Raw genomic sequence first — 13,858 nt, forward strand, 5'->3', positions numbered from 1 at the left:
ACTGATATCTGGGAGAGAGAAGTGCTTCTAGTTGAGACCTCATCATCTCAATCTTTTGACTAGTATTACTCTGACTACTATTCCCTGACAGTGAATCTTTACATTTCTTAGACCATAGATGTGATTTGCTAGAAGTTCTCTTTTCTTTTATTTCTTTTATTTTTTTATTATTTTAAAAACTTAATTGTATTTTTAATTGCTTATTTCTATATTTACATTTCAAATGTTATTTCCTTTCCCACTTTTCTGTCCAAAAGATCTCTAACTAGTCCCACTCCCCTTCTCCTCTAATACCCCTTACTGTCCCTTGACATTTCCTTGAACTATCAGTCAAACCTAGGGAGGACTAAGGGCTTCTCCTTCCATTTGTGCAAGACCATCCTATGCTACATATGCATTTGGAGCCAGAGGTCTGTCCACAAACAGTTTTTGATTATTGTTTTAGTTCCAGAACGCTCTGGTTCATTGACTTTGTTGTTCTTATGTGATTGAAAGCACAATTAGCTCTTGTAATCCTTTCTCAAAATCTACCAACAAAAGGTCCATTTTCAGTTCACTGGTTTGGCACTAGCATTCACATCGCTATTTGACATGCTCTAGTTTTGCCTGCCAGGAAAAAATCTATATCTGGTTCCTGGCAGCATGCACTACTTCTTAACTTCTTCAATCTTACCTTGTTTTGCGCTGCACATATATACTCTTGTGCTGCTCTGACTATTATTCACCTGACTATGACCCTTTAGATTTCTGAGTCAATAGATATGATTAAGTGGCAGTTCTCTATTCAGGTATATTATCATAGGCTAGCTATGGAAGATGCTTTGATGAGGGACAAGCTCACCTACACATCTCCTCCCACCCCAGGTAAGAATATTTTTGTCCTTCAGTCAAATGAGGCCAACATTCTTTTCTGCCTACTGTCCTGATGCCTTTGCTGAAAAATCAAGAAATTGTCACTCCTGTGTGCTAAGCTGGACAGTCAATGACTGGTAAGAGAGTGATATATTCATGAATAAAGGGCCAAAGACATGTGACTGGTGGGCGCCATTACTTGCTGCCTTATCCCATGACGGACCCTGGCTAAAAGAGTCTCTTGGCCATGTGACAAATATCACTCCAACCTAAGACCGACAAAGTTCTGGAGGGGTTCATTCCAGGATAAGCATGGCCATTTGACACATATTCTCTTGACTATAGGAAGGGGGAGATGTTGGGAGTGATGTCATTGAAGACCTACGTTGTTGATGTTATTATTATGGTTAGAATTAAGTATGACTGGGTTCATGCAAAATCCCCAGCCAGGTGCAGGAGCCTATTACAAATCTGGTGGTTAAGAAAAATAATAATATGATAAAGTTGTCCTGATGACTAATAATATGACAATTCTGTGAACTTTCTGACATCCTGTCAACATTGCCCGATTTTCTGACCACATGAATATTTTGTCCTTGTCCTACATAAGTGTTTCTTACTTCCCCCTCCCTCTGTTACCCCTGTTACAGTATAAATTCAGCTATGGTGAAAAATAAAATTGACGTGTGGTTCAGACTCTTGTCTTGGTGTCCTTCTTCACGTTGCTTGTCCCCATTTCTCTACCAGGTACCCTCAGACCCCTAACTTACACAGCTCCTGTAATCCTTTCTCAAAATTTACTAACAAAAGGTGCATTTAAAGGTCACTGGTTTGCCACTATCACTCACTGCTGTATTTGACATGCTCTAGCTGTGTCTCTCAGGGAAGATCTGTATAAAGTTCCGGGCAGGATGCACTTCTTACCTTCATCAATCATACCTAGTTTTGGTAGCATACACACACATATTGGTGGAATATATACACATTTGGTGTCTCCTAAAGCTTGGAGGTAATGAGGAATTTTAACATGCATTCTGAGCAACTAGGTCAAGAATGTAGAATCCACAAATGACAGTGCCAAATAGACTTCCTCCTTTTCTGATGAAACTATTGATGTTGAGGTTTCCCTGGACCTCAAGCCATTCTTCTCCTTGACCCTCCTCCTATATTTTATGTTTGGCCTGAAGAAAGAGTTATGGTAAAACATCTAAAACCCTCAAGTGTGGCCATGTGAACACATGAAGGTAGATATTCGAGAACTGATATCTAATGGAATTACACAACCACACTATGTAATCCATGTTGTTCTTTGCTTTACTGATGTCTGGTAATTGTTGGATAAAATAAGGATTAGGGAGTTTTTAATTTGGAGGAGGTCCACAATATTTACACTGTCATATTCACTCTATAGCTGAGCCCTCTTTGTTGCCAAAATCATTGCAAAAACTTGAATTGGAAAACAGAAATTTTTGAATACACATTCAGGAATACAAAGTCCCATATAAAGGAATGTACAATAAGAAAATGTAAAAAAAAAATATTCACTCAATTAAAGGTCTGTAGTGAAAACACTAGACTTTGGGAAAAAGAGAAAACCTAAGAAATTGAATCATATTTTACAGGAATGGTTCACGGAATAAAATTATTATCCAGAAGAATTTCCTCCACACCACATTCCTAGAACATTTCTACCCATGCCAAGCCCCTGACTAAATTTCTCCATTCAGAACATGTAACCACTAATGAAGCAAATGAGGTCTCTAGCTGTAGAAATATGTAGTACATAAAGGTTTCCTCTGTGTCACAGGAGACACTCCTGTAAAAGGCACCCTTGAATCTGGTCAATGTAAGGAAAGCTTTTCAGCAGGTAGGCCATGGCAGTTCTCAATGACATCAACATTAGGCCCTCCCTGAAAAATCTCTTGCGTCCTAGAGAGCCCTAGCTTCTTCTGTGATGTCACAAGTGTTGTCATGTCTTCAACTGCACCTCGTATATTCCTTCAGTACCTCTAGGGTTTACAATTACCCTTCTATTCAAGGTAAACAGCTATTTGGGGGGGAGAACAAAGAGGATGAAGATATCAGAGATGGGGAACAGGAAGCTGGCCTTCTATCTTCATATAAAAAAGGAAGAAATACATGGTCCTTGGTAATACTCAGTTATTCCTGGGTAGAGGTTGAGTGGTTCCACTGAGGTGACAGCCTTTATCTGAGCCTTCCACATACGGGAATTGGGAGGTGTCATACTTTTCGAAGAATCTGCACTGTCATTTTAATGGTTCCTGAAATTCAGAGACTTTAAATCATTAATTTCTTCATTCCAAAAAGCACGGTTTGGAATGGGCACAGTTGTTTACCTGAGAGCTCTTGGCTTTTATTATTTTTGCCCTGAAGAAAAAGGTGCTAAGGAAGAAGCCAAAGACAAGTATTGTGTCCTCATCTCAGTGTAAACACCTCCATGTTTTGGATATCTATTGTGCAATTTGTGACTGACACTGACATCTGGGAGAGAGAAGTGCTTCTAGTTGAGACTTCATCATCTTAGTCTTTCCACTAGTATTACTCTGATTACCATTCCCTGACAGTGAGCCTTTAGATTTCTGAGTCAATATGTATAATTAGCTGACAGATTTCTTTTCTTAATTTTCTTTCTTTTTTTTTAATTTTTAGCAAATTTTATTATTTTTATAATTGGATATTTCTATATTTGCATTTCAACTTTTATTTTCTTTCCCAGGTTCCTGTCCATAAGAGACCTAACTAATGCCCCTACCCTTCTTCTACTACATCCCTTAGTGCACCTTGATATTCCCTTGAACTGAGAGTTAAACCTAGGTTGGACAAGGAAATTCTCCTTCCATTGGTTCCCAACAAGGCCATCCTCTGCTGTATATGGAGTTGGAGCCATAGGTCTGTCCATGTACAGTCTTTGAATATTGGTCTAGTGTCAGAAAGCTCTTGTTCAATTGCATTGTTGTTCTTATAGGGTTGAAATCTCTTTCAGCTCTTGTAATCCTTTCTCAAAATTTACCAAGAAGATGTCCGTTTTCAGTTCACTTCTGTGCCACAAGCATTCATTTCTGTATTTGACAGATTCCAGCTGTGGCTCTCAAGAAATATCTATATCTGGTTACTTGCAGCATGCACTTCTTAGCTTCTTCAATCTTATCTGTTTTTCCTGATATGTATGTATATATATATATATATATAATATTTATTATAATATATATATATATATATAATATGTATATTTTCCATGAGGATGTAATGCTCAGAATGGGATCCTTCAGTTTCTCCTCTAATTTCATAGATATTTTTTGTTCCCCCTTTTAAAAAAGAGTTAAGCAAGCACATTTTGGGAGTCCTTCTTGGGCTTCCAGTGGTCTGTAGTCTGCATCTTCAGTAATTTGAGCTTTTGCAGCAATATCTATTTTTGGTGATTTCATACCATGTGTGTGTTTCTGTGGTTGTTACCTCAGTTAGTATTACATTTTCTATTTCAATCCATTTGTCTATGAATTTCTTGAAATCTTTGCTTTTAATAGCTGAATAGTACACCATTGTGTAGAAATACTATATTTTCTGTATCCATTCCTATGATTAGTGCAGTTAGGGTTCCTTCTAGCTTCTGGTATCATGAATAAGGCTGCTATGAACATAGTTGAACGTGTCTTTTTTGTTTGTTGGAGCATCCTTTGGTTATATGCCCAGCATAGGTATATCTGGGTCCTCAGGTAGTGCAATTTCCAGTTTTTTGAGGAATCTAAAGACTCATTTCCAGAATGGTTGAATCAATTAGTAATCCCACCAATGAAGGAGGATCATTCCTCCTCTTGACAACTTTATCAATATCTGCTGTCTCCTGAGTTTTTTATTTCAGACATTCTTACATGTGTGAGGTGGAATCTCAGGGTTGTTTTCATTTACATTTCCTTGATGACTAAGTACTTTGAACATTTCTTTAGATGCTTCTCAGATATTTGATTTTCCTCAGTTGAGAAATCTTTGTTTAATTCAGGAATTTGTCTCTCAGAAGTCTAACTTATGAGTTTTTTGTATATATTGGTAATAGCCCTCCATCAGATGGAGGATTGGTATAGACCTTTTCCAAATCTGTTCCTTGCTGTTTTGTCCTAACCGTGTCCTTTGGCAGGCAGTTTCCTACTACAGTGAAGAACTGTCAGTTAGTAAACTAGAACACGGAGTGGCTCCTTCCTGACTTCCTGACAGTAATTGGGAAAACTAAACAACCATGTTATACACCTACAAGCATCCCTATCTATAGTAGTGGGTCTAGAGAGACTTATCTGTGATTGTGGGCATCAGTCAAAGAAATGTAGGCTGGGGGAGATTACAGTTTTCATCCTGACTTCTTTAACTACAGGCTATGTTGTTGTGAAGCCAAGATATACCATGTGCAGCTGTCAATAGGCCTGAGAAGGCTAACCTCTTGGATTTCTGAAGCATTGCTAAGGGATCCAGAGGAAATCAGCACCCCCTGCAAAACAGAGCTCTGGGAATGCTGACACTCTTGCTTCATCTCTATATGAAGCTAATTAAAAATATCACCTCTCAGGAATGTTCTTGAATATCCTTCAGTGTGCTATCATTGGACTGCAATGAAATACTATGCAGGAGAGGTGTGGGAAACACCTGATGTCTTCCATTCAGGATCAGAGAGATGAGCTGTATTCACATTCAATTGACTGTGTACGTTCCTGATATTTTGCTTTGATCATGGAGATCTATTGTCTCATACTTCATTGTTCATGTGGCCAAGTTGTGGGGGAAGCATGACACACAATTATTTCCCATTTTCTAACTCTTCATTTTAGGGTAATAGATTTTAGTGAAACCCTTCACATTTTATATTGTAAACCAACTGACCAACCTTTTCTTCAATAAACTCTTCTCTAATATCCGTACACCGTGTGTGTGTGTGTATATGTGTGTGTGTGTGTGTGTGTGTGTGTGTGTGTGTGTGTGTTTGTCTACTTATATTGTTAATTTTTATGCAAGTTTACAGAAATCTTGTCACGGAAAAAAGTCTATGTAAGAAATTTAGAAACTGTGGATATGGAAGCATCCAAATATTCTCCCAAACATGACCTTCTAGAAATAGTAGCATAATCTACAATAAAATAATACACTTGAAAGTAAAACTTGGAGGAAATGCCCTGGCATGGCTACATTAACACTGTTAACTGTTACATTTTTTCTCTTGGCTTCTTTGGCCAGACATGAAGGCTCTGAAGCAAAGGTGCATCCTGTTGATCTGTGAATATCCTGTAGCAGACTATCAATTGGTCACATGAATCATATGAAAGGAGTGACAAGAGAGTATCAGGCCATTGTGACACTGCTCTACCAATGGAAACATTGAAGGGTTGACAATCATAGAATGAGGTCTCATGTTTGAACTTTGACACCCAGCTTGGCAAAGTGTTTTAGTCTGTCAGTTCACTTCCTGAGTACCATCCACAAGCCAAGGGTAGGCTCAGATGATGGACCGTTGAAAATAGCTGCTATTCATTGTGAGCTACTTTTCAGGATAAGTGGAAGACCACTCATCCTCTTGTGATATGGGAGATCAGAATAATGAGAGGGGACGGAGGGGACAAATCTTTTTTTTTTTTGGACCACCATAACTACATTTTCCAAGCTAAGGATTTGCTCAAGGAAGTCTAGTGTCTCACATTGGTATAGACCAATTTTGTATGATCTCAATAGCAGAACTGGCTCCAGGTTTCTTTCTTAGTTACTGGGATTTACAGGCAGTCATTTATACTATGTTTTCTAGATTGACAAATTATTTTCTGGCTTCTTATACAAAAGGCATAGTATTCTTTCTCTCTCTCTCTCTCTCTCTCTCTCTCTCTCTCTCTCTCTCTCTCTCTCCTCTCTCTCTCTCTCTCTCTCTCTCTGTATGTATGTGTCTTTCTCTGTCTCTTTGTCTCATCTCTCTTTCTCTGTCTGTCTGCCTCTCTGTCCTATTTTTCAGCTTTCCTACAACAGTCTTTACTAATGATAACATATTTCATGTCATTTTATGCACTTGCTTCTCTCATAAACCCCAGTGTGTTTTGAACTTGCTGTCCACTGGAGAACCACAATTGAAAATAGAATTTATGTCCAAATCTACTAGACTAGAACTTTAACAACTGAGAAGAAGTAGAATATTCAACAACTCACAACAAGCCTAGGGGCCAAGGATCATGTATGGAAGGAATATTGTCAGAGATCCAAGAAATGCATGCCAGGCTGACCATGGACTGTCTTCTCTTTACAGGGACTGCCAGCATCAGGAGAAAGGTAACATGGGGTTTTAATAAACATGCATCCTGTAATAATACCTAGTCTCCTCCCTTACTTTACCCTTCCCTGTCTGTGTTTTCCTAATGGATGTTGTACATAAATGTAGTAGTGACTGCCTTTCAGGAGTACAGAAGTTGTCACATGTGGCACCCAAATGAAGAATTTGACTTTTCTTCCCTGGCTGAAACTCCATACCAATGATCTACAACATCTTTTTCCCAATGATTCCTGCTTTGTTTTATGTGTGTGTGAGTGTGTGTTTTTTTTCGTGTGTCTTTCTGTCTTTCTTTCTGTCTTTCTGCCTTTATCTCTGTCTGTTTCTTCCCCATGATACGTCTCTGTACTTCAGTTTGACAACTAAATTGCTCATTCCAAGATTGACCCATCATGCTTTCTCTGAGTGTTTGCTTTTGATGACTCAAATTACACCTGTCTTAATCAATGCACCTGTAACCAGAACTGTGTACCACTTATCTCATCACAACCAGCCTCATGGCTAAAATAAGTAGTTTTCAAGGCTCTGAAGGAAGTTTTAACAGAATGTATGTTTTCTGTATTTTTTACCCCCTATCCAATCTGTTGTAGTCTGTGGATCTTCCCCAAGTCTTTGCTTAATTGTATTTATCTATGTACATGGCCTACTGGGAAGCCATCAACCCAAACTACCAATATTACTTAGCAGGAGGAGTAGATGAAGAATTTGGATAAATTACTCATTGAGCTACAGAAGATGTCCCCTGAGATGGATTAACTGTGTTGAATCATCGAATCACTGACAAACAGTCTGAACTATGTTTTCAGTTTACTTTCTTCTTTGTCATTTTGAGTGTGCTACCGAAGGTGAGGGCAAAAATTTGTGGGCTATGTTTGAAAATTGAGTCTTCTCTCTTCATGCATGAATGTGGTAAAAAATACAATAGATCAGTGATATCTCTGGGTAAAAAGGGACAGTGATAGAAAGTCTTCCCTTGTGTCTCAGGCAAAAATCTTTGAAAGGGCAACTTGGCTTGTTTATTTGGATAAGATCTAGTTAATGGGCAGTTTTGTGCTGTTGAAGGGGACTCTCATCTGGATACTCTAATGTATGCTGGAAATTCCACAATAGTCTCTGTGATGTCTCTAGTGTAATGGAAACAGAAACTGCCCTTCTGGCATTTAGTAAGTACTTATTGGTTTACCCACAAAAATGTTTTTCAGTATGATCAAGCTATTTACAGAGAAAACAGAGAGCATGGAGAGGCAAAAGAGAGAGGAAGAATAAATTAAGATACTTTCTTGTTATAGAACTGAACACATAAATTATCTGGTGGGAAAGGGAGAGGGAGAGCAGTGGACTGGTTCTTAGGAGCTTCCTAGAGGAGGTGTTCTTGCCTCAGGCCTTCTAGGAGTAGGACTTATGACCTGAAGTCTCTGGATTCCTAAAGAAGAGACCCAGAGTCAGGAATACTTGATGAATTTTTGGCAGAGAGCCAGGAATTGTCAATCATGCAGCTGGTCTACTATGACTTCCTTAATTTCATTCTAAATGAGGAAGAATACCAATAAGATCTACAGGGATAAAAGCTTTGACTCTCAGGGTACAGTATTGAATTTTATCTTCAGAGGATTTCTGGACATGCCTTTGGAATATTATGACAAGGGCTACTTCTCTGGACATGCATCAAGGTCTCTGACTCTTTTTCTTTAACATGCATGATTAAGTCTTGGTGGTTCTAATCACTATGGACTCCAGGACTTACCTGCATCCCATCAGATAAGAACTTAAAATGTCCTCAATTTCTTCATGTCTTGGACTGATTTTGTTGTTAGGTGCCAGGGGGACTACAGAAAGGAGTGAGTCATATGTCTATCGATCATGGTTGGGAGAAAGAAAATAGCTAGTAGGCCAGCTTGAAGAGAGCTTTCCTCCTCATTCAGCGCTTCAAGTGTCTGTAGATTTCCTCTTTCATCAGGCTTCATTGGGGGATTCAGCATATTCTATCCTTTGTGTGGGCCTTTGCTGTGCATGTTCCCTGTATTTATCTACACGATCTGCAGGAAAGCTATCATTCCAAACTTCCACCATCAATGAGCAAGTACAACAGATTAAGAAGATGGAGAAACTGACTATTGAGATCCAAAAGATGAACTGTGAGTTGGAAAACTCCCATGTATACTGAACAATTGCACGAACAGCATTTGGATTTAAGTTAGTCATTATGCCCACTTCTTTGTATACAGTCCTGACACCTCTGTGTTAACCTCAGTTTTCTCACACAACCGGAAAATTCAACTGTAATGTCCTCATGTACAAACTAATTTTATTATGTGGCTCTCAGAGCCAGGACATGAAGAAAGGATAGGAGTGTGATAAGAAGCTATTTAATTTCTCATAAAAGCAGAAGCTGTGTTTTGAATAACAGCCTAGGAATATGGCAAGTAATGTGTGAGCTCTCATCATGGATTTTAATAGACATGGAACACATTTTCTGTCCTCAGTGGAATACAAAAAGCTGGTCAGCTAAAGAAGCACAGTACTTAAACTTAGATAAGTAAACTTTTATTTATTTCTTTTTAAAGATTTTTATTATTTGATTTTTGATTATTCTGTAACTTTCAGACACAACAGAAGTGGGCATCAGATGCCGTTATACATTGTTGTATGCCACGATGTTTTTGCTGGAAATTAAACTCTGACCTATGGAAAAGCAGTCAGTTCTCTTAAATGCTGAATCATCTTACCAGTCTAAATTACTTTTGATGGTGATGGTGATTTTATTGATGATGCTGATGTTATTGATGATGATGATGGTGATGGTGATGATGATGATGATGATGATGATTAATATTATTATTATACTGCAACTCTAAATAGATCAAAACTTACCCTCCTCCCATGCTCTTCCCCCTATCCTGTCTCAAGAAGAACCTACAATAAGGAAGACACCATCAGAGCTGCCCATCCCCCCCAGCACTAAAGAAAGAAAAGATTTTCTTTGACTTGGTTATGGAGATTTTCTTGTTGACTGGGCTCATAACTTCAGACCTGAAGTCAGGTAACCTATGGAAATGGGAGCTCTTTTGGAGGAATCTGTTTATCTTGGAGTAACTGCAAAATAATGAGTAAGCATAAGATGTTGGTCCACCACCTTATCCCTTCCTGAGAATAAAGTCTCCTGAGAACTGGGTAAGTAGGGTAAGTACGCATGGTTAACAAGTCAATCCAGGTGGGTAAACGTTTGTCCAATAGGTATACAGGGGGAGCATTTCATTGACTAAACTCAATGTATCTCCTGTCCACTATGTCTAATCCCAAGAAAGGAAAGTATTGTTGATTTTGTCTATCCTGTGGCCCAGCAAGTGTTTTTCACATTCTGTGTGCAGTTTCTTCACTGATATGAACCTTGTGAGAATGGAGGGAGTCAAGGAAAGACACAGAAAACAACATTCTACATTCTAGAATGTCTAGGCCTTCTCATACTTTCTTGTAGCTGTGAATTCACCAGGGAGGAAAATTACAACCACCCTCTGATCATGCTGCGTAAAAATTAGCATGAGATAGAAAAACGATTTAAAAATGAGTCAGATCTCTGATACATAGCAAGAAGTGGTCCCGGACAGTGTCACAAATAACATGAAGGTTATTTTGTTGATCAAGAGTTACTCTCCTGGAGTCCTCAAATGTTCATATGTGCTTGGAAATCTGTCATGGAAGATTGTATTGATATCATACTCTAATCCAGAGAGACCATACCCAAAATTATATTATTTGTTCTGCAGTACTGAGTTAAAATTAATTCACTTCACACATTTGTATGTGAGGCTGAAATTAATGTTCTACATAGATAAAAGCATTATCTCAATACTTGTCTTAGTAATTTGTTTTGTTTTGGTTTGGATTGTTTTATTTTTTTTTTTTAATTTGGAAAACGACTGAGTATTCTTCAGTTCCACAACTGAACTGTAGTGACTGTCATAACGTTAGACGGTATACATAGAGGACATCTGAGTAGTAGCTGACATTTTTAGTCGGCACGTCTCCCCATGGATATATTTGGGCCTGAATAAGCATGCATAGACTTATTTCAGTTACGGGATTCATGTAGTATCCAAAAACATTACAGAATCCGTCTGCTGCAAATATTTTCTTTTACACAGGTGAAGGAAGGTGTATCAAAGGCTGTGTATCAAGGGTTGTAGATATGACACCATCAATAGAAGATAATATATCAAGAAGAATTCTGTAGGGCTACACAGATTGATCTAAGTATCCCCACCCAATTCTAAGCCAGGATGGAGAGAAAACACTTCATGGAGAAACTTAAAATAATCTGATGCTATGGTATGTGGACTGTTAATAGACAAAGAAAAATTTAAAAATTATCCGGAGGAATGCAAACTTCTAAAGCAACTTTAGAAATCAGTATGATGTTTCTTCATGAATGTAGAAATGGATACACCTAAAGATATACCTCGAGGACATATATCTAAATGTTGATTTATTCTAGTATAGAGACACTTGATAATTTGGAAATATTCAAGTTGTTCTTTAACTTATGAATGCATAAGTAAAATATAGTGCATTGACAGACTGGAAGAGGAATGCATGTAATTTTCCGGACAGTGACTGGATCTTGTGAAAGTCATCATTGATGACTTAACCCAGATCAAAAAGGGAAAATGGGATACTTATTCACTTGAACCATAATGTTAATTCAGAAGACTGTGTATCTGTGTGATCAGTTTAGTGCCCGCTGTCCTCATTTTGGGAAGTACCAGTGTACTTATGTACTGCTGAGGGACACTGTAAGGAACACGAATATCAAATGTGAAGAGAGAGAAGAGGACGACAATGGAGGGAATAGAGAGATGTACAACTAAAAGTGCGTGAAATTTGAGTCAGAGAATGAAAACCAAATTGAGTAGAAATACTTTTTTTTACATTTTTATCAAGGTTAATAACAATTTATTATAGGTACAGGGACAGAGAATAAAATATTGATTGATTTTATTTATGTAAATTTTCAATAATAAGTACATCTCAAAAACTATGGATTTCAGCTTTCAGTAAACCTATAGTACAGATAATGACTGTACAGTCCTTAAGGAGTGAGATGTGAATGTCTCTGTTGGAAACATATATGTATTATATTATAAACACTATATGTGTACAATAAACTATTCATTTGTTTACATTTCAAATGTCATTTCCCCAATTTGTCTTTCTTTATTGAATCACCCAAGCCATTCTGATCCTCTCTGTTTTTAAGATGCTACTCCCCCATCTAATTGCCCACTTCCAATTTAGTCTTCTACCATCCCCCTTCTCTGGGATATGACGTCGCCACAGGACCAATTGACTCCCTTCCCAGATATGGGAGATGAGGCAGTTGTCTTCTCCATACACTCTATGATCTATGTAGTAGAAGCCATGGACTGACCCAAGTATGCACTTGTCTGTGGTAAATTTCCTGAACCTCTGAATGGTAAACTTAATTGATAGTGTTGTTCCTCATATTGGGCTCCAATCCCCTTCAGATCCTTCAGACAATCCCCTAACCATTCTTTTCTGGCTCTCAGTTTCTGTCAAATGGTTATCTGTATGTGAATCTGTCACTGTCAGTTGATGGCAGAGCCCCTCAGAGGACAGACATATTAGAGTCTTATCTGCAAGCACATCTTGATATCAGGAATAGTCTGAGGATTTGGAGTCTGTGGATGAAATTGTTTTTCTGGTTGGTTGGTCTCTGGATTGCCTTTCCTTCAGTCTCTGCCTCTTTTTTTGTCTTTGCAATTTTTTTTGGACTTTGAACATTTATAGGTTAAAGATTTTGAACTGTGTGGGCATCACCTGTTCTTCACAGGTGGGCATGTCTAGCGACCGGAGGCAGACTCTTGTGGTTCTATCTCTTTGCTGCTTATTATTTCAACTACCATCATCCCAATACATTTATGGGACCCTCTTGCATCGCTGGCATCTGTGACTTTCCTGGCAATACCCAAGTTCACCACCCACCACTGATGCTTATTGTTATTTATTCCAATTTTCCTCCAGACTTCTCTCTTTTCTCTTTATATTGTTTCTACTCCCCCTATTTTGTCCATCCTTCTCTACTTCTAGCAAGGTCCCTCCATCCCTCTGTCTTCCATTACCATTTTGTTCTCACTTCTTAGTGGGTTGCAAGAATCCACAGTTTGGCCTTCTAACATTTTGCCCTCCATGTGATAAATGATTTGTGTATTGGGTATACTGATCTTTGGGGCTAACGTCTACTTCTTACTAAGTACATCCCATGTTATGTCCTTTTCGATCTCTGTTACTTCACTAATTTCCAGGTCCATCCCTTTGCTTAAAATTTCTTGGTTTCCTCATTTTTAATACCCAAGTAGTATTTCATTCTTTAAATATAGCACACCTTCTGTATTTATTCCTCAATTGATTTGACATATATCACGATTTTTTCCAGTATTTGACTAAAAAAAGTAAGGCTGTCCTGAACATGTTCAACCCCATGTCACTGTTATATGTGGATCATGTTTGAGTATTTGCATTGAAGTGAGTGGTAAGGCCGGGTTTTCATGCAATGCTATTTGCAATATTCTCAGAACCTTCACACTGACATCCAAAGTGGCTGTATAGATACCAATCCCACCAGAAGTGGAGGAGTGTTCCACTTTCTCTACATCCTAGCCTACTCTGCTACTGCATTAG

The sequence above is a fragment of the Rattus norvegicus genome, chromosome Y (genome assembly GCF_021556685.1).
Source record: "Rattus norvegicus strain SHRSP/BbbUtx chromosome Y, alternate assembly SHRSP_T2T, whole genome shotgun sequence".
Lineage (NCBI taxonomy): Eukaryota > Metazoa > Chordata > Mammalia > Rodentia > Muridae > Rattus > Rattus norvegicus.